The following is an 18,624-nucleotide window of genomic DNA, read 5'->3' as shown; positions in this document are numbered from 1 at the left end:
TGGTTTTATAAATCATCTGTATTTATACTATTAGGTGACTATTTTTGTTTATTAGACACCTTTTTTAGCCCCTTCCTCTGGTAAGAGATCCCGAATCTCCTGCCCCCATCCCAGGTGAGGCCAGTCATAGAACCATCCTCTCTGAGGAGTGATTGGTGTGGAAAAGAGCATGTGATGAAGGCCAATTGTGACTAGGCCAATCAGATTCTTATCTGGGGGCTTTTCCTAATTGAAGCATCCTGTTGGTGAAGAAGCTATAGGAGAGAGTTCTGTTTCCACTTAGAATGCAGAAAGCCTCAAGCGAACAGAACTCCCACTATAACAACACAAAAAAAGCCAGAAAATCTATAAAATCATGACCTTTCTTGAGCCTGTCACAGAGCTAAGATTGTAAGGCAACCAGGCAAACTAAATTCCGAAGAGTGACAAGCTACTCCAAAGAGAGGTGGGACATATAAACTCTTTATTTTTTTAATTAATTTTTTTTTTATTTCCATAGGTTATTGGGGAACAGGTGGTGTTTGGTTACATGAGTGAGTTCTTTAGTGGTGATTCGTGAGATTTTGGTGCACCCATCACCCAAGCAGTATACACTGCACCCAATTTGTAGGATTTTATCCCTCACCCCCTTCCCACCCTTTCCCCCTGAGTCCCCAAAGTCCATTGAGGACACATAAACTTTTTCACTTTTGACAGATCATGAGAGAAAGAGGTTACTGCCATAAAAACAGGTAGGAAAAAATTAGCTAAAATGTTCACAATTCTTAAAGGTTAAGTGTGATCTAGTGTGCTAATTTGTTGTGGTGGTGGGCTTTTTTGGGGGGGAGTGTTGGGTTTTTTCTCTTTTTTGAGACAGGGTCTTGGCTCTGTCACCTAGGCTGGAGTGCAGTGGCACAATCATGGCTCACTGCAGCTTCAACCTCCTGGGCTCAAACAATCCTCCCACCTCAGCCTCTTAAGTAGTGGCACCACAGGTGTGTGCCACCACACATGGCTAACAATTTTTTTTCTTTTTTTTGTAGAGACAAGGTCTCAGTATGTTGTCTAGGCTAGTCTTGAGCTCCTGGGCTAAAGTGATCCTTCCACTTCGGCCTCCCAAAGTGCTGGAATTCTAGGCATGAGCCACTATGCCTGGCCTTGTGCATTAATTTGGAATGTCTAGAAACCCCGGATGCAAGGGGAGTTTGCAGTGAGTGCCAAAGTGCTGGAATTATAGGCATGAGCCACCATGCCTGGCCTTGTGCATTAATTTGGAATGACTAGAAGCCCCAGACACAAGGGGAGTTTGCACTCAGTGCCAAGCTCTATTCCATGGCCTCCACTGGGTACTCATAAGAAAGATAGAAACAGGAGAGGATACTCAATGGGAGCCCCACCCTTGGGGGGTGCAGACATGAAGAAGGTGAGGTGATCAGCTGCTATTGGGAAATAGACACAAAAGCCTACCCAATTCCCCAGACCCTTCTCTCAAAGGAAACAAAAGCTTTAAACCACTGGAGAGGGACAGTAAATCTTTCCACTCTCAGAGCCAGGCAAAATTCCATTCCTTTGGGAGAGGAGTGGAGGCAAAATTGGTAGCTTCTGCAGTGGCAGAAGGAACTCTTACCTCTCTGACAAAGGCAAAGACCTATTGCTGCTGGGGGAAGTACAGAAACAAAAATCCTTTGCCCTTGAGGAAGGAATAGGAAACTTTTTGAGGGCCCAGAATTCTGTACCAAAACCAAGTAGATGTCACCTGCCCTAAAGGAAGTGTAAGAAACTCTCATGGCCAAGACCAACCACAAATACAGGGCAGAGTTTAACTGACATAGGAAGCTGATGCAGAAACAGGAAGAGAGGCAGACATGCTGAGACACCCAAACTTTGAGCACAGGGCCTGCCTAAGACTTAGGCTGGATCAGGATGACAAAGAACCCTCTTGATCCTGTAAGCCTAGTACCAAGTTACAAGCAACAGCAGTCTACTACTTGGAGAGGTATAAGGGCATGGAGAGAGATTCTGTGGCACTGGCATATAGGAACTCCTGAAAGTTGAGAGAGGAGCAAGAAAATGGAGAGAAATTTTCTAGCACCCTAGATCTCCCTATAAGCATAAGGTAACAACAGCCAATGCTGTAGGGTGTAAAGCCTATGGTGCACTAAAGGTAAAAACAACAAAATCCAAATCCAGCTCAATTTATGACTAGGTTGACTCAATCCCCCACCATATTAGCCTGACAATGGAAAGTTATACCTATTTCTGGTCATAAACACTATTAACTCAATCTTTTCTGTTTTTCTGTGTACAGTGTCTAACATTCAATAAAAAATTTTGATTATATAGAAATCAAAACCCAGAGATAAAGGACTCCACAGAGCCAGATAGAGATGAGCCAGATGTTGACACTATCAGATAGGGACTTTCAAACAACTATAGTTAATATGTTAAAAGATCTATCGAAAATGGTAGACAATATGCATGAACAGATGGTAAATTTCATTAAAGAACTAAATAATATAAAGAGTCAAATGGAAATGCTAAGAAAAAAATGAAAGAAATGAAGAATTCCTTCAACAGTCAGCAGCAGACTGGATACGCCAAAGGAAAGAATGAGAATTGAAGATAAATCAGTAGAAATTGTCCAAATTGAAACCTTACAGAAAAAAAGTGAAAAATACAGAAGAGAGTATTCAAAATATGATATCAAAAGTCTAATATACGTGTAATTAGAGAAACAGAAGAAGAGAGAACAAGGCAGAAGTAATGCTTGAAGAGATTATAGCTAAGAATTTTCTAAAATTAATGAAAAACCACAAGACATAAATCCACAAAGCCCAAAAAAATTGCAAGCAGGATCAAAGAAACAAAACAAAACAAAACAAAAACAACAACAACAAAAAAACAAAATTACCCTAGTTTGATTGGCCCATAGTCAACTGTTTCTGAGAATAAAAGTTTAAAGAGCAAATCTTGAATGCAGCCAGATAAAAAATTACATTCAGAGTCAAAAATAAGAATTACAACAACAAAAATTGTTTATTTATTTAATTTATTATTATCATTTTTGAGATGGAGTCTCACTCTGTCACCCTGGCTGGAGTTCAGTGGCACAATCTTGGCTCACTGCAACCTCTGCCTCCCGGGTTCAAGCAATTCTCCAGCCTCAGCCTCCTGAGTAGCTGGGATTACAGGCATGTGCCACCAAGCTCAACTAATTTTTGTATTTTTAGTAGACACAGGGTTTCACCATGTTGGTCAGGCTGGTCTTGAACTCCTGACCTCAGGTAATCCACCTGCCTTGGCCTCCCAAAGTGCTGGGATTACAGGTATGAGCCACCATGCCCAGCCTATTTATTTTTTAAAATATTTTCAGACAGGCTCTCACTCTATCTCCCAGGCTGAGGTGCAGTGGTGCGATCATAACTCACTGCAGCCTCCACCTCCTGGGCTCAGATGATCCTCCCAATTCAGCCTCCTGAGTAGCTAAGACTACAGGAGCAAGCCATTACACCCAGCTAACTTTTTTTTTCTTTTCTTTTTAGAGATGGGGTTTTCTATGTTGCCCAAGTTGGTTTTGAAATCCTGGATTCAAGTGATCCTCCCTCCTTGGCCTCCCAAAGTGCTGGGATTACAGGCATGAGTCACTGTGCCCAGCTTTTTATTTTATTTTATATTATTTTATTTTATTTTAGACAGGGTCTTGCTGTTGCCCTGGAGTACAGTGGTGCAGTCAAAGCTCACTGAACCTTAAACCCCCTGGGCTCAGGTGATTCTCCCGACTCAGCCTCCCCAGTAGCTGGGACCACAGGTGTGTGCCACCATGCCCAGCTAATTAAAATAAAATTTTTGTGTGTGTGAAAGCAGGTTTCCCTAAGAGCCCAGGCTGATCTTGAACTCCTGGACTCAAGTGATTCTCCTGCTTTGGCCTCCAAAAGTGCTCAGATTACAGGTATAAGACACTGCAGCTGGCCCCAAAATATTTTTAAATTACTGTTTGAAAAACAAAGTTGTAGGCATCACAATTCCACATTCAAAATTATGTTACAAAGCAATAGTAATTAAAACAGCACGCTCTGGCAGAAAAACAGGCACATAGACCAGTGGAACAGAATAGAGAGCCCAGAAATAAATCCAAACATATGGTCAACTGATTTTTGAGAAGTGTAACAAGCGGACATAATGGGGGAAAGGATAGACTCTTTAATAAATGGTGCTGGGAAAACTGCATTTCCACATACAAAAGAACGAAATCAGACTCTTATTTTATGTCATACAAAAAAAAAATCAACTCAAAATGGATACAATACCTACATTTAAGACCTGAAACTATGAAACTCCAAGATGAGAATTTAAGAAAAATCTCCTGGACTTAGCCTTGGCATGATGTTTTTGTATATCACATCAAAAGTTCAGGCTACAAAAGCAAAAATCAATGACCAGGACTACATCAAATTAAAAAACTCCTGGATTACAAAGAAAATAATCAACAATATAGCCGATAGATTAAGGACAAATAATGTGTAAGTCATGTATCTGACAACAATTTAGGGTCCACAAGTTGTAAAGAACTCATACAACTTAATAGCAGAGAAACAAATAACTTGATTTAAAAATTGGCAAAGGACTTGAATAGACATTTCTCCAAAGATGACATAAAAATGGCCAACAGTTATATAAAAAGATGATCAACATTAATAATCATCAGGGAAGTGCAAATCAAACCACTGTGAGATACCACCTCCATACCCATTAGGATGGTTATTACCAAAAAGTGAAAGGACAGCTAATGCTGGAAAAAAATGATGTGGAGCAAATGGAACTCTTGGACCCTCTTGGTAGGAATGTTGATTGGTGCAGCCATTATGAAAACCAGTGTGGTGGTTTCTGAAGAAATTAAAAATAGAAATGCAATAGGACCCAACATTCCCTCTTTTGGGCACATACCCAAAGGAAGTGAAATCATCACCTAGTAAAGATATCTGCACTTTCATGTTTATTGCAGTAGTATTTACAATTTTTTAATGGGATATGTTTGGGAATATATCCCATTAAAAGCCAAGATATGGAAACAACCTAAGTGTTCACTGATGCATGAATGGATAAAGATAATGTTACACACACAGAAAAATATTACTCAGCCTTAGAAAAAGAAGGGGATCCTGCCATTTGCCACATCATGGATGAATCTGGAGGACATTATGCCAAGTGAAATACACCAGGCATGGAAAGAAATATATTGCATGATCGCACTTAAATGTGGAATCTTAAAAAAAAGAAAATCAAATATACAGAGATGGAGAATAAACAGTGGCTACTAGGGTCAGGGAATGGGGAGTGAGGAGAGGAAATGGGAAGATGTAGTTCAGAGGATTCAAAGTTGCAAACATGTAAGATGAAAAAGTCTAGAGGTCTAATGTACAACGTAAAGACTATAGGTCATAAAATTGTACTGTATTTGGGGTTCCTGTTAAATGAATAAATTTTAGCTGCTCTTGCCATAAAAAACAAAAAAAAAGGTAACAATGTGAGATGATGGATATGTTAATTTGCTTCATTATAGTAACCACTTTACTATCTATATGTATTCCATTACATCATACTGTATATCTTAAATATACACAATAAAATCAATTTTTAAAATAGAATAAAAATGAAAAATAATCACAGTATCTTTCTCATTAGAAACTGTGCAAGCCAGAAGACAATAGAGTGGCATCTCTAAGGAAGTGAAATAATAATAAAAAGGCTGGGCGCAGTGGCTCACACCTGTAATCCCAGCACTTTGGGAAGCCAAGGTGGGTGATCACCTGAGGTCAGGAGTTCAAGACCAGCCTGGCCAACATGGTGAAACCCCGTCTCTACTAATAATACAAAAATTAGCCAGGTGTGGTGGTGCATGCCTGTAATCCCAGCCACTCAGGAGGCTGAAGCAGGAAAATTGCTTGAACTTGGGAGGTGGAGGTGGCAGTGAGCCAAGATTATGCCACTGCACTCCAGCTTGGGTGACAAGAGCAAAACTCCATCTCAAAAAATAAAGAATAAAAAGAAAGAAATAATAATTTTAAAAAACTGTAAGCCCAGAATTTTATACAAAATATTTTTCAAAAATAAAGATTTTTTTCAGATAAGCAAAATCTGAAATAATTTATTGCCAGAAGTCGTACACATTAAGAATTGCTAAAGGAAGTTCTTCAGGCAGAAGGAGTACGATATCAGATGGAAATCTGGAGCTATATAAAGAAATGAATAACCAAAATGAGAAAAATGATTGTAAAAAAATGACTGTGAATAAAAGAGACATATATATGTATTTAACTTTTTTTTTCTTTTTTGAGATGGGGTCTCACTATAATTCCCAGGCTAGTCTTGAGCTCCTGAGCTCCAGCAGTCCTCCCACCTTGGCCTCCCAAAGTACTGGGATTATAGGCATAAGCCACTGTGCCCAGTCTAAAAATATTTTTAATACAAGAACCAAAAAGCCGTAAGACCACAACTACCGTTCAGCTTCACCGGAGAAGTGTGAAAAAATAAAGTTAATAAAGAGTAAAGGAGTGAGATGAGAGATAGGACAGGAGCGTGTACTAAAAGCATTCAACTGCTTTGCTCCAGGGACCCTTAGGACAAACATCATTCCTCTTCTTTTTTTTTTTTTTTTGTTTTGTTTTGTTTTGTTTTTGGGACGGAGTCTTGCTCTGTCGCCAGGCTGGAGTGCAGTGGCGCAATCTCTGCTCACTGCTCACTGCAGCCTCTGCCTCCTGGGTTCAAGTGATTCTCCTGCCTCAGCCTCCTGAGTAGCTAGGACTACAGGCACTCGCCACCATGCCCAGCTAAGTTTTGTATTTTTAGTAGAGATAGGTTTTCACCATGTTGGCCAGGATGGTCTCGATTTCTTGACCTCGTGATCCACCTGCTTTGGCCTCTCAAAGTGCTGGGATTACACGTGTGAGCCACTGCACCCAGTCTCATCATTCCTCTCTTTACCATGATTTTATTACATGAGCTTACAAATTCTCCTTTTCTGCTTAGGCTAGTATAAGTCAGATTTCTGTCACTTTTAACCAAAGATTGTCCAACTTTCCACCTTCTTTAATATATATTTGTAACAAAGTCTGAGACTGGACCCTAAAATTTTGAATATTCAATAAAAAGAGACTGAAAAGGAACCATACATTTAGCTATGTAAAACAAGCTAAGTTTTACATAGACTCAGAGATGAGCCAGATGTTGAAACTATCAGATTTAACCCAAACTGGACATTGATTGCCTAAATATGACATTTTATACAAGATTTAGAGAATGTATTGATTATAGATACTGTGTGCTGGCATCTTGTTGGTTCCATAGAACCAGACCACATGCCTATGGGTTAATTTCTCTGCAAGTAATGTACATCCCACCAACAATTATCTGGGGAAAAAAGATATCTTTTTTGAACCAAAACAAAACAAAACAAAAACCAAAAAACAAACAAACAAACAAAAAACGGAGAACATGGAAGGCTTATAAGGGGTTTAGAATAAAGTAGGAGGAAAAAACAACCCTTCTTTCTGAGGGCTGAGGGCCAGTTTGGCCTGAACTCTGGGATGTGGAGGTACCAGCCGTAATTCCAGAGAGAGGGTTTGAACTGACCCTCCTACCATGGAGGCAGTACATGAGGAGCCAAGAATTGGCCTTGCCAGGAAGAAACCCCAGGACAGATTTGGACTTGTGTGATGGTTATAATCATTATTGTGTGACCCTGCCAAGATCCTCAAACCATTAGTCACATCCCATTAAAATGTATAGACAGATCTCCTCTGAGCCATGGTAAATTACACAATTTCCAAAAAGTGTTTCCATTTTGGAAGAGTATCCCTTACCTTGAAGGTCTACTGACAGTAGCAGGTATGTAATCTCCAAGAGAGAACCCTGCGGTCAGTGGCTCAGCCAGAATCTAATGAGAGTTGTAGGTAGCAGAGTTTGCAGGGTGGGAAGTTCAGGGGGTAACTGCATGTAAGATCTTGAAGATCCTGTTCTGGAACACACATGAAGCAACACCCTGGGGAATGCTCAGGAATTAACGAGGAATGTAATTCCCTTCTCTGAGCATCCCTGAAGGCAGAACTTAAGTCGGAGAAATGGATACAGGTAATTTATTTGGGAGACAATCCCAGGGAGCAAGAGGCAGGGAGAAGGTAGAATGAGACAGAGAAGGTTCCTGTGTATAGCAGAGTAAATTTGATTTGAAACAATGTTGTTTTTTCTTTCTTTTCTTTTTTCTCTTTTTTTTTTTTTTTGAGACAGAGTCTGGCTGTGTCACCCAGGCAAGACTAATGGCATGATCTGGGCTCATTGCCTCCTGGGTTCAAGCGATTCTCCTGCCTCAGCCTTTCGAGTAGCTGGGACTACAGACATGTGCCACCATGTCTGGCTAATTTTTGTATGTTTAGTAGAGATGGGGTTTCACCTTGCTGGCCAGATAGGTCTCAAACTCCTGACGACTTCAGATGATCCGCCTGCAGCGGCCTCCCAAAATGCCAAAGGATTACAGGCCTGATCCCAGAGGACTACACGCGTGAGCCACCATGCCTGGCTGGATTTTTTTTTTATTATTTCTTTTACTCAGATCATTCTCCCCACTATCCAAGAACAGGAAATGAATTTTGTATATACACACACATACACACGAGTTGAATTTTTGCATTTTGAGCCTTCAAGTAGACTTTTGTAAGAAACAATAATCTTGAAAGTCATGGTTTTCAACTTCACAAGCCTGATGCTTAAGAGAAAAAAAACACTGGGCTTTAAAAAATAAGGGCAAAGTTGGCCGGGCGGGGTGGCTCATGCCTGTAATCCCAGCACTTTGGGAGGCCGAGGTGGGCAGATCACAAGGTCAGGAAATCGAGACCATCCTGGCTAACACGGCGAAATTCCGTCTCTACTAAAAATACAAAACTTAGCCGGGTGTGGTGGTGGGCGCCTGTAGTCCCAGCTACTTGGGAGGCTGAGGCAGGAGAATGGCATGAACCCGGGAGGTTGAGCTTGCAGTGAGCCAAGATCGCCTCACTGCACTCCAGCCTGGGCGAAGTTCAGGGACTCAGAGCACAGAATTTTACCATAAAACTTTTGGATCAGCCTCCAGGCGCAGTGGCTTACGCCTGTAATCCCAGCACTTTGGGAACCTGAGGCAGGAGGATCGCTTGACCCCGGGAGCTCCAGACCAGTTTGGGCAACATGGTAAAACTGAAACGTCATCCCTACAAAAAGTACAAAAATTCGTTGGGAGTGGTGGCATGTACCTATAATCCCAGCTATTTGGGAGGGTGAAGTGGCAGGATCACTTGGGTCCCGGAGGTTGAGGTCGCAGTGAGCTGTGACTGTGCCACTGCACTACAGCCTGGGTGACAGAGCGAGATCCCTGTCTGAAAACAAAATAAAACAAAATTTAAAAACCCAAAATTTTTGGATCAATTTGAGATCAGTGAAGGTTAATATAAGAGCTATTTTGCTATCTAAAGAGAATAAGAATTTGACTGACTAGCATAGAAGGAAAAAGGAAACTCTTCTACTACCTGAGTTCCTGGGAAGTTTCCTAAAATGATACCTGTTTGTGATGGGTAAGAGGAGGCTCAGGGAAAGAAACCTCTGACAGCCAGACCCAGGAACCTGGAAGATGCAACCCTCATAAAAAAAAGCCAAGGGTCCAGTGTGGGAAGTAAGAGGCAGTTGAATGGGGAGGATGAGCCTGAGGGCATCAGCCAGAGAATCCTACCCTCCCCAGTGTACTGGGAAAATTAAGTGAGAGGTCCTGAGTATTCAAGGGTGTGGCACCTGGAAGCATTGAATTTGGGTCATTGTTCTAAAAAGGGCTTGGAGTTAGCATAAGAGACTGCAGAATGAGTAAATAGCCTCATCCAGGGTTATGCTCCCTTCCTAGGGCAACCCACATCCAATGACGGATCAATATGGGGCTATAAAGACCCAGTCCTCTCACCCCAATTTGAGATGATTCTGATGGTCATCCCAGTTTCAGATGGAGATATGATGGCAGCTGAGGCCTCCACTGAGACTGTATTATAGTTCAGCTTCTTTCTCTATTCCATTCTGCTTCATTCCTCTCCCCTTCACAGTGTGACACCAAGGAGACTCCCTAAGAAATCTCCTCCTGCTAATCTCCATCTGACTCTGCTTCCCGGGAAACTCAACCTGCAACAGTCTTTCAGCCTGCTTTGGGAATACAAGGCTTTGTAAATCAGACTTTGTAAACGTAAGAATTTGGACTTTATTCTGAGGGCAATATGGAGTCATTGAAGGGTTTTAAGTAGGATGGGATGAGATCAGCTTTGGGTATTAGATCCTCTGGCTACAGTGCAAAGAATGGATCCAAAAAGACTAGATTGGAGGCAGGAACACCACATGTGTGACAACTGATTTACACAATCGAAGATGGTAATGTCATGAATTTGGAGATGAGACAATGGAGATGGAGATAAGCTGAAAATTCTAGAAATGTTTAGGAAGTTCAATCAAAAGGACTAATTGATTATATGTGGGAGTGAAGGAGTAGGAAGAACCAGAGATGATGTCCAGGTTTCTGGACTGAGCAACTAGTGATGCCGTGATTGGCCTCAATTCAAGCAATGGCTCTTCAAAAACTGAAGGAGGACGCTTCCTACTTGCTATAGCATCTAAGCAGCACTGTAAGTCAGTAAGGATCCTAATAGTTTCCTACATTCTGTATACGGCAACTTTCTCCCATTCACTCCTGATAGGACGTGCAGCCATGCATCAGCCTTCTACTGCCCCAGTTTCACCAGTTTCACCCAGTTCAAAAAGTTGGAGAACTAGGCCCAACTAGTTAAGCCCCCAAAGCATACATACAATTATTTATGCCCAGAAGAGAAAGCAAATGAAACACATAGGGAACTTGTGGAGAGGCAATATAGGGTAGAAGTTAAAAGCATGCACTCTGGAGTTCAACTATCTGAATTTAAATTCTGGTTCTACTAGTTATGACATATATCAATTTGGGCAAATTAACTTCTCTATGTCTCAGTTTCCCTTATCTGCAAAATATGGGTAATAATGGTACCTATCCCAAAGGATTATTGCAAATATCAAATAAATTAATACAAATAAAATTCTTCTTCTTTTTTTTTTTTTGAGATGGAGAGTCTCGCTCTGTCACCCAGGCTGGAGTGCAATGGCGCAATCTCAGCTCACTGCAAACTCCACCTCCTGGGTTCATGTGATTCTCCTGTCTCAGCCTCCCGAGTAGCTGGGATTACAGATGCTGGCCACCACGCCTAGCTAGTTTTTGTATTTTTAGTAGAGATGGCGTTTCACCATGTTGGCTAGGTTGGTCTCAAACTCCTGACCTCAGGTGATCCACCCACCTCAGCCTCCCAAAGTGCTGGGATTACAGGTGTGAGGCACTGCATCTAGCCCTTTTCTTTTTTCTTTTTCTTTCTTTCTTTTTTTTTTGAGACAAGGTCTCGCTCTGTTGCCCAGAATGAAGTGCAGTGGCACACTCATAGCTTACTGCAGCCTTGAACTCCTGGGCTCAAACAATCCTCCCGCTTCAGCTTCCCAAAGAGCTAGGACCTCAGGTGCATGCTGCCATCCCCAGGTAATTTTTTCATTTTTTTGTAGAGATGGAGTCTTAGTATGTTACCCAGGCTGGTCTCAAACTCCTGGCCTCAAGTGATCCTCCTGTCTCAGCCTCCCAAAGTGCTGCGACTACAAACATGAGCCACTGTGTCGTGCCAGAAGTAAAATTCTTAAAACTCTGCCTAGCATAGAATAATCACTTAATAAATGCTATCTATTATTATTTCAGTAGAATGGAAGCTCTATAAAGATAAGAATTTGTCTTTTTTTTCTTGATGAAAACTCAATATCTGGAATAGGGTCTGGTGCTAAATAAAAGTTATATAATACATACTTGTTGAATGAATAAAACCCTTGAGAAGAGAGTATTAGTTGCCTACCTCAACACGGATTCTTTACTCCTTCCTTAGTAACAGAATGTGGATTTTTGTCTGGGCATCTTACCATCTGGAATTATGTTTTTTAACTTTCCTTGAAGCCAGTTTTGGTCAATGAAATGTAATGTGGTCAATGAAATGTTTTGTAGAACTTTCATAAAAAACATGCAAAGAAAACTGCCTTATCTGGTAGTACCTTTATTGCTCTTCTGCCTCTTCTCCTTCTGGCTTGCAACTAAGATGAGATGGGTAAAGCTGCAGCTGCCATCTTGAACCACGAGGTACCTTTAGGCTGGAAACCATGTGCTTAGATGGTGGATAGAAATAGAGTAGCTTAAGTCCCTTCTGTTACCACAGAGCTGCCAAGCCAAGCCAGGAATACCTACTTCTTGATTTCTTTTACTTGACAGAGAAACACATTTCTGTATTTTTGAGCCACTATTGTTTTAGGGTTTTTGATTAAATGCGGCCAAACTAATCCTAACTCTAACACATTTGCCAATGGATGATTTTAAACTACTAGCAATAAAGCCCTTTATTCAGTCTCTGGTTACCATACAGCAACTCTTTAAAAAAAAAAGATATTTTCTTTCTGTATTCCTTCGGTTTTTTTTTTTGATACAGAGTCTGACTCTGTCACCAGGCTGGAATGCAGAAGTGTGATCTTGGCTCACTGCAACCTCTGCCTCCCTGGTTGAAGCAATTCCCCTGCCTCAGCCTCCCGAGTAGCTGGGATTACAGGCACCCGCCACCACGCCCAGCTAATTTTTGTATTTTTAGCAGAGATGGGATTTCACCATGTTGGCCAGGATGGTCTCGATCTCTTGACCTCATGATCCACCCACCTCGGCCTCCCAAAGTGCTGGGATTACAGGCGTGAGCCACCGTGCCCAGCCTATTCCTTATTTTTTTAACTTTTATTTTAGATTCAAGGGGTACATGTGCAGGTTTGTTACCTGGGTATACTGCATTATCCTTGCAGCAATTTTTAACTGTGTTTTAGTGAGAGAAAGATGAGAGATCAGAGATGGAATAGACAAGATAAAGAGATTTCCCATAACTCTTAAGAATTGCTTCTTTTGTACCCTGCATTACAGGAAGACAATGATTATGTACGCAATTGTCAGGAAAGGTTGCAAAATAGGATTTTGAAAACCAATTAACAGAAGGTACAGTGGTATTTGGTAAAGTGCTCTGAGAAGGCCATTTTACCCTTGATCACTGATTATATGACTTTCACATGGGAGACACACTTTGTGGGAAGGGAAACTCATATATTCAATAGCTATAATGAATTAATTTCTTCCACATCACACCTGAAAGGTGGGTATTATTTGCTATATTTTACAAATAAAGAAATGGCGACTACAGACATTTACTGACTTTCCCTCATTCATAATATAAATAAGCAGTGGGACAGGATTATGAACCTGTGTCTGTAGGGCCCCAGCGCCCTTGCTTTTCTCCAATACCCCTTATTCCACACAACCACATTAATGCATTCTCCAAGGCCCAAGAGCTGTGTTCCTCATCACGTGGCTAAAGACGGTAAGGAAGGATACTTATTTCCTCTGGCATAATCTGCCTTTACTTTTCCATTTCCTAGCATTTAGGATACTTGAGAGCCATTGCTTTAAATGCGTTTTTATTTTTCACAAACTTTGTTTTCAAACCAGATTCTCATTCATAAGGTGACAGTGGTTCGTTAATACTTCCCCCAGCCACTCTGACTGGCTGGAGCCTGTCCTTCCAGTGCCAATAAAAAGCAGGTGACTCAAATTGAGATTATGAACAGCTCATTAGCCCAGGGGGCGAGAGTGGATGGTCTATGTGGCCACACCCAGTTCTTCCCCTTCCCAGAGTTTTTCTCAGTTACTGAATATGACCTCTAGCTTGTTCCACCTGCTGTGTTCCCCATTTCAGTGCATGTCCTCACCTCACCTTCCTCCCCCTACCCCCCACCCCCTATCCCCTGTTGCCTAAGCCGGAATCCTCTGAATCACTCTTAACTCTTCCCTCTCCTTCGTCTACCACACACAAGAAATACCAAGTTTCCTTTTACTTACTCTTTATGTGCAAAATTCGCCCACCCCTTATTTTAGGCCCCACTGTCTCTTAATGAGATAAATGCTAATTTTTCTCATTACTTCCAGTCTGTTGTACAACTAGAGTGGTCAGTCTAAAATGTAATACTACCCCCTTTATTTCAACTCGTATTGAGGTATAACTTACACATAGTAAAGTGTCTACATCTTAAATATATGGTTTGATGTATTTTTAGATATATACATCAGATCCAGATATAGAACATTTCTGGCACTCCAGAAAGCTCCCTCATGCCCCCATTTGAGTCATATTCTGACCTCAAGGTGACTACAAGTCTGAATTCTGTCACTACAGACTAAAGATCTATGACTTTAAAAATTTACATAAGTGGAATCATACAGTATATTCTTTTGTGTATGACCTTTTCACTCTACATTATGTCTGTAGGCTGGGTGCAGTGGCTTATGCCTGTAATCCCAGTACTTTGGGAGGTTAAAGTGGGCAGATTGCTTGAGTCCAGGAGTTCAAGACCAGTATGGACAACTTGGTGAAACTCTGTCTCTATAAAAAATACAAAAAGTTAGCTGAGTGTGGTGGCATGTGCCTGTAGTCCCAGCTAGTTTGGAGGCTGAAGTGGAGGATCACCTGAGCCTGGGAGGCAGAGGTTTCAGTGAGCCAAGATCACGCCCCTGCACTCCAGTATGGGCAACAGAGCAAGACCTTCTCTTAATAATAATAATAATGATATCCGTAACATTCATCCAGTATGTGGCATGTAGAAGTAATTCATTTTTTAAAATTGTTATGTAATATCTCATTCTATGAATACATCTCAATTTTTTAATGCTTTTGACCATTGGTGGCTCTCTGGGTCATTTCCAGATTTTTAGATATTATGAACAAACCTGTCATCCACATTTTTGTGTACATCTTTTGGTTGACACAAGCACTCTGTTCAATATAGAACCTTACAGAAGAATTGCTGAGTCATACAGCATTTGTAGGTATTGTATATCAGAATTCCAGTTTACTCCACATCCTCATCAGGTCTTGGTGTTGTCAATCTTAATTTTAACCATTTTGGTGACTTTTAAAATTTTTCAGTGATACCCTACCTGGATAAAGTCCAAACTCCATAATGTGATATACAGGGCCCTTCAAAATCAAACTTGTGCTTACCTGTCCAGCCTCATATCTAATCACTACCCATCTTGAATTTTAAGCTGTAGTCACATGAAAGTACTTACAGATCCTTCAGTGTTTTTTGTTTGGTTTTGTTCTGTGGTTTTCTCTTGACCTTTGCACTTACAATTCTCTTGTGTCTTATCTTCATTTGGATAAGTCCTTCTCATCCACTGAGTCTCAGCTTAGACGCTAACACTTTCACAAACACCAAGATTCAGTTAAATGCCCTTCAGTGTGCATTCAGAGTGCTTGCTTACTTCTTCCCTAACTTGCAACACAGTATATTGTAATTGTATGTTGCCTTGTCGATTTTTCCTGAGGTCAGGGACTCTCTTGTCCATTTTTGCATCCCCAGTGCTTAGAACAGTATGGGCACACAATAGGTACCTAATAATATGTTTATTTAATGAGCAAATAAATAAATGAAATTACTGAGCCCCAGTGGAGTAATTTAAATTATTATTGTTTTATTTTTAGGAACTAAGTTATCAGGATACTTCAGGATTAATATGTTAATTTCTAAATTTGCATTCCTTAGGTTGTGCTTTGATGGAAAGGGGAAAAACAGAGTATAAAATGCAAATAATGAAAGGCAAGAAGCCCAAGGGATAAGCAAAGCAAATTCTCCCAACACTGCTTCCTGTTTTGGCCACATCATGTCCCTCCAGGGAAAACTACTTTATTGCTTAATTTCTGCCTTTTCCTCTCATATATACATGTTGAAGCTTTTTTTTTTTTAATAGCTGGAAAGAAACAAAAGAACATATGACCCCAGAAACCTGTATTCAAAAAGAAACAAAAATGACCATATGAAATTTGCTTCTGTCCAAACATTTCATCCGTGTGCATTGGGGGGGGGTGGTGTGTGGATGTGGGTGTGTGTGGATGTGTGTGGATCTGGGTGTGTGTGTGTAGCCATTCATTCATCTTTTTATATGGGGTTGTCGTCTCTTTATTTTTTATTTCTTTTTTGAGACAGAGTCTCGCTCTGTCGCCCAGGCTGGAGTGCAGTGGCGTGATCTCGGCTCACTGCAACCTCCGCCTCCCGGGTTCAAGCAATTCTCTGCCTCATCCTTCCGAGTAGCTGGGATTACAGGTGCACCCGCCACCACGCCCAGCTAACTTTTTATATTTTTAGTAGAGACGGGGTTTCACCATGTTGGCCAGGATGGTCTCAGTCTCTTGACCTCGTGATCTGCCCGCCTTGGCCTCCCAAAGTGCTGGGATTACAGGCGTGACCCACCGAGCCCGGCCTGTTGTCTCTTATTTTGGTCTGTTTTGGTCCCTTCCTTCATGGTCTTGTGCTCATGATTCTGAACGTTTGACTCTAACCACAAGTGAGTCTTTCTCCTGGTGACTCAAATAAAAATACGATTTTTACCTGTGGAAAAAACTTTTAAAATAAAAAGTAATGAGTTATTCAATCCATAGAATTAGACCATCTTAACTCTTACTTTAGTAAACAAATCTGATCTGGTAGGAGGAGATAAGGATTTTCCAAAACACACATGCCTCCAATGATTCAGTTTCTGCAATTCTCAACTGAATTAGAACATTAGAATAACCTGGGTGCTTTTAAAAAATACTTATCCCAGCCATGTGCAGTGGCTGGTGCCTGTCATCCCAGCACTTTGGAAGGCTAAGGCGGGCGGATCACCTGAGGTCTGGAGTTCGAGACCAGCCTGGCCAACATGGTGAAACCCCATCTCTACTAAAAATACAAAAATTATCTGGGCGTACTGGCATGCTCCTGTAGTCCCAGCTACTCAGGAGGCTGAGGCAGGAGAATCGCTTGAACCTGACAGCAAAGGTTGCAGTGAGCTGAGATTGAGCCACTGTATTCCAGCCTGGGTGAAGGAGTGAAACTGTCTCAAAAAAACAAAAAACAAACAAAAAATCCCGTATGCCAAGACCTACCTTTGGAGTTTCTGATTTGAGCTGGAATGAGTGTTTTTGAGAGTTGCTCAAAGAAAAACGAATATAAGGTATGACCAAAAAGTTCTGGGAATAAAAGTGATTATTAACATGAAATAAGGATCGAAAAACCAGTAACCAGTTACATGCCATCCTATGAAACTATAAAATCTGTTGTGGTTCCCATTAAACTATCATTTCCCAGTGGGAAATCTTTTTTTTTTTTTTTCTTTTTTAATGGAGTCTTGCTCTGTCACCCAGGCTGGAGTACAGTGGTGTGATCTCAGCTCGCTGCAACCTCCACCTCCCAGGTTCAAGCGATTCTCCAGCCTCGGCCTCCCGAGTACCTGGAACTACAAGTGCACACCACCATGCCCAGCTGATTTTTGTATTTTTAGTAGAGATGGGGTTTCACCATGGTGGCCAGGATGGTCTCAATCTCTTGACCTCGTGATCTGCCCGCCTTGGCCTCCCAAAGTGCTGGGATTACAGGTGTGAGCCACCGCACCCGGCCCCAATGGGAAATCTTTAATGTGGGATCAGGTGGAAAGAAGAGACTCACATATACAAGGTAAAATGGCAGACATCTACTCTTACATTGGAACATCTGAGATAGTAAGAAACTTATCTATCTAACTCAGATATTCAACTTGATACAGGTTTTAATTTCCTGAGTGTGACATATTTGAAATATATCAAATAACAAAGTTAGATATGGACCTCAGAGAACTGGACTCCCAAGCATTTGGACAAGTCTGTTGAAGCAATGGTTGGTATCAATCCAATCTATTCTTCCTTCCTCCAACTGCCCCTTTAGATATAAACGGAATGTACTGGCAAGATTCTCCACCTCTCCTCCATGGAGATCACAAAAACATTCCAAACAGGATTTATATCTACTCTTAACCTGGATCTCAGATACGGCCTCTTTGATCCTTGAGAGCTAGAGATAAAACGGCCTCAACCCTCCTAATTCCATGGCTGGCAGGAGTCCAGAGCCCACTGCTGGGTGTCTGGACAGTCCAGGGGGCTTACATCTCAGACCCTCTTCTGCGTCCTGAGCTTCTGCTTCCTCTGTTCCATTTTCCATCATGAGCAGGTCAATTTACACGTGAAACTCAGCCCTTCCCCTGGCTTCCACATACACATAGTCTTCATTTAAAGAGCAGGGAGTTATTGGAAGAGATTACACCACACAGGACACATAAAACAAGGTTTAAAAGCCACTTCAGATATTCCTGCTTTAAAATGTCTTTGTGGGTCGGGCGTGGCAGCTCACGTCTGTAATCCCAGCACTTTGGGAGGCCGAGGTCGGCGAATCACTTGAGGTCAGGAGTTGGAGACCAGCTTGGTCAACGTGGTAAAACCTCCTCTCTACTAAAACTAGAAAAATTAGCCGGCATGGTGGCGTGCGCCTATAATCCCAGCTGCTCGGGAGGCTGAGGCAGGAGAATCGCTTGAACCCAGCAGGTGGAAGTTGCAGTGAGCCGAGATCATGCCACTGCATTCCAGCCTGGGCAACAGAGCAAGACTC

This window comes from Colobus angolensis, unplaced genomic scaffold (genome assembly GCF_000951035.1).
Source record: "Colobus angolensis palliatus isolate OR3802 unplaced genomic scaffold, Cang.pa_1.0 Scaffold103, whole genome shotgun sequence".
Taxonomy (NCBI): Eukaryota; Metazoa; Chordata; class Mammalia; order Primates; family Cercopithecidae; genus Colobus; species Colobus angolensis.
Note: the sequence above shows the minus strand (reverse complement) of the source record.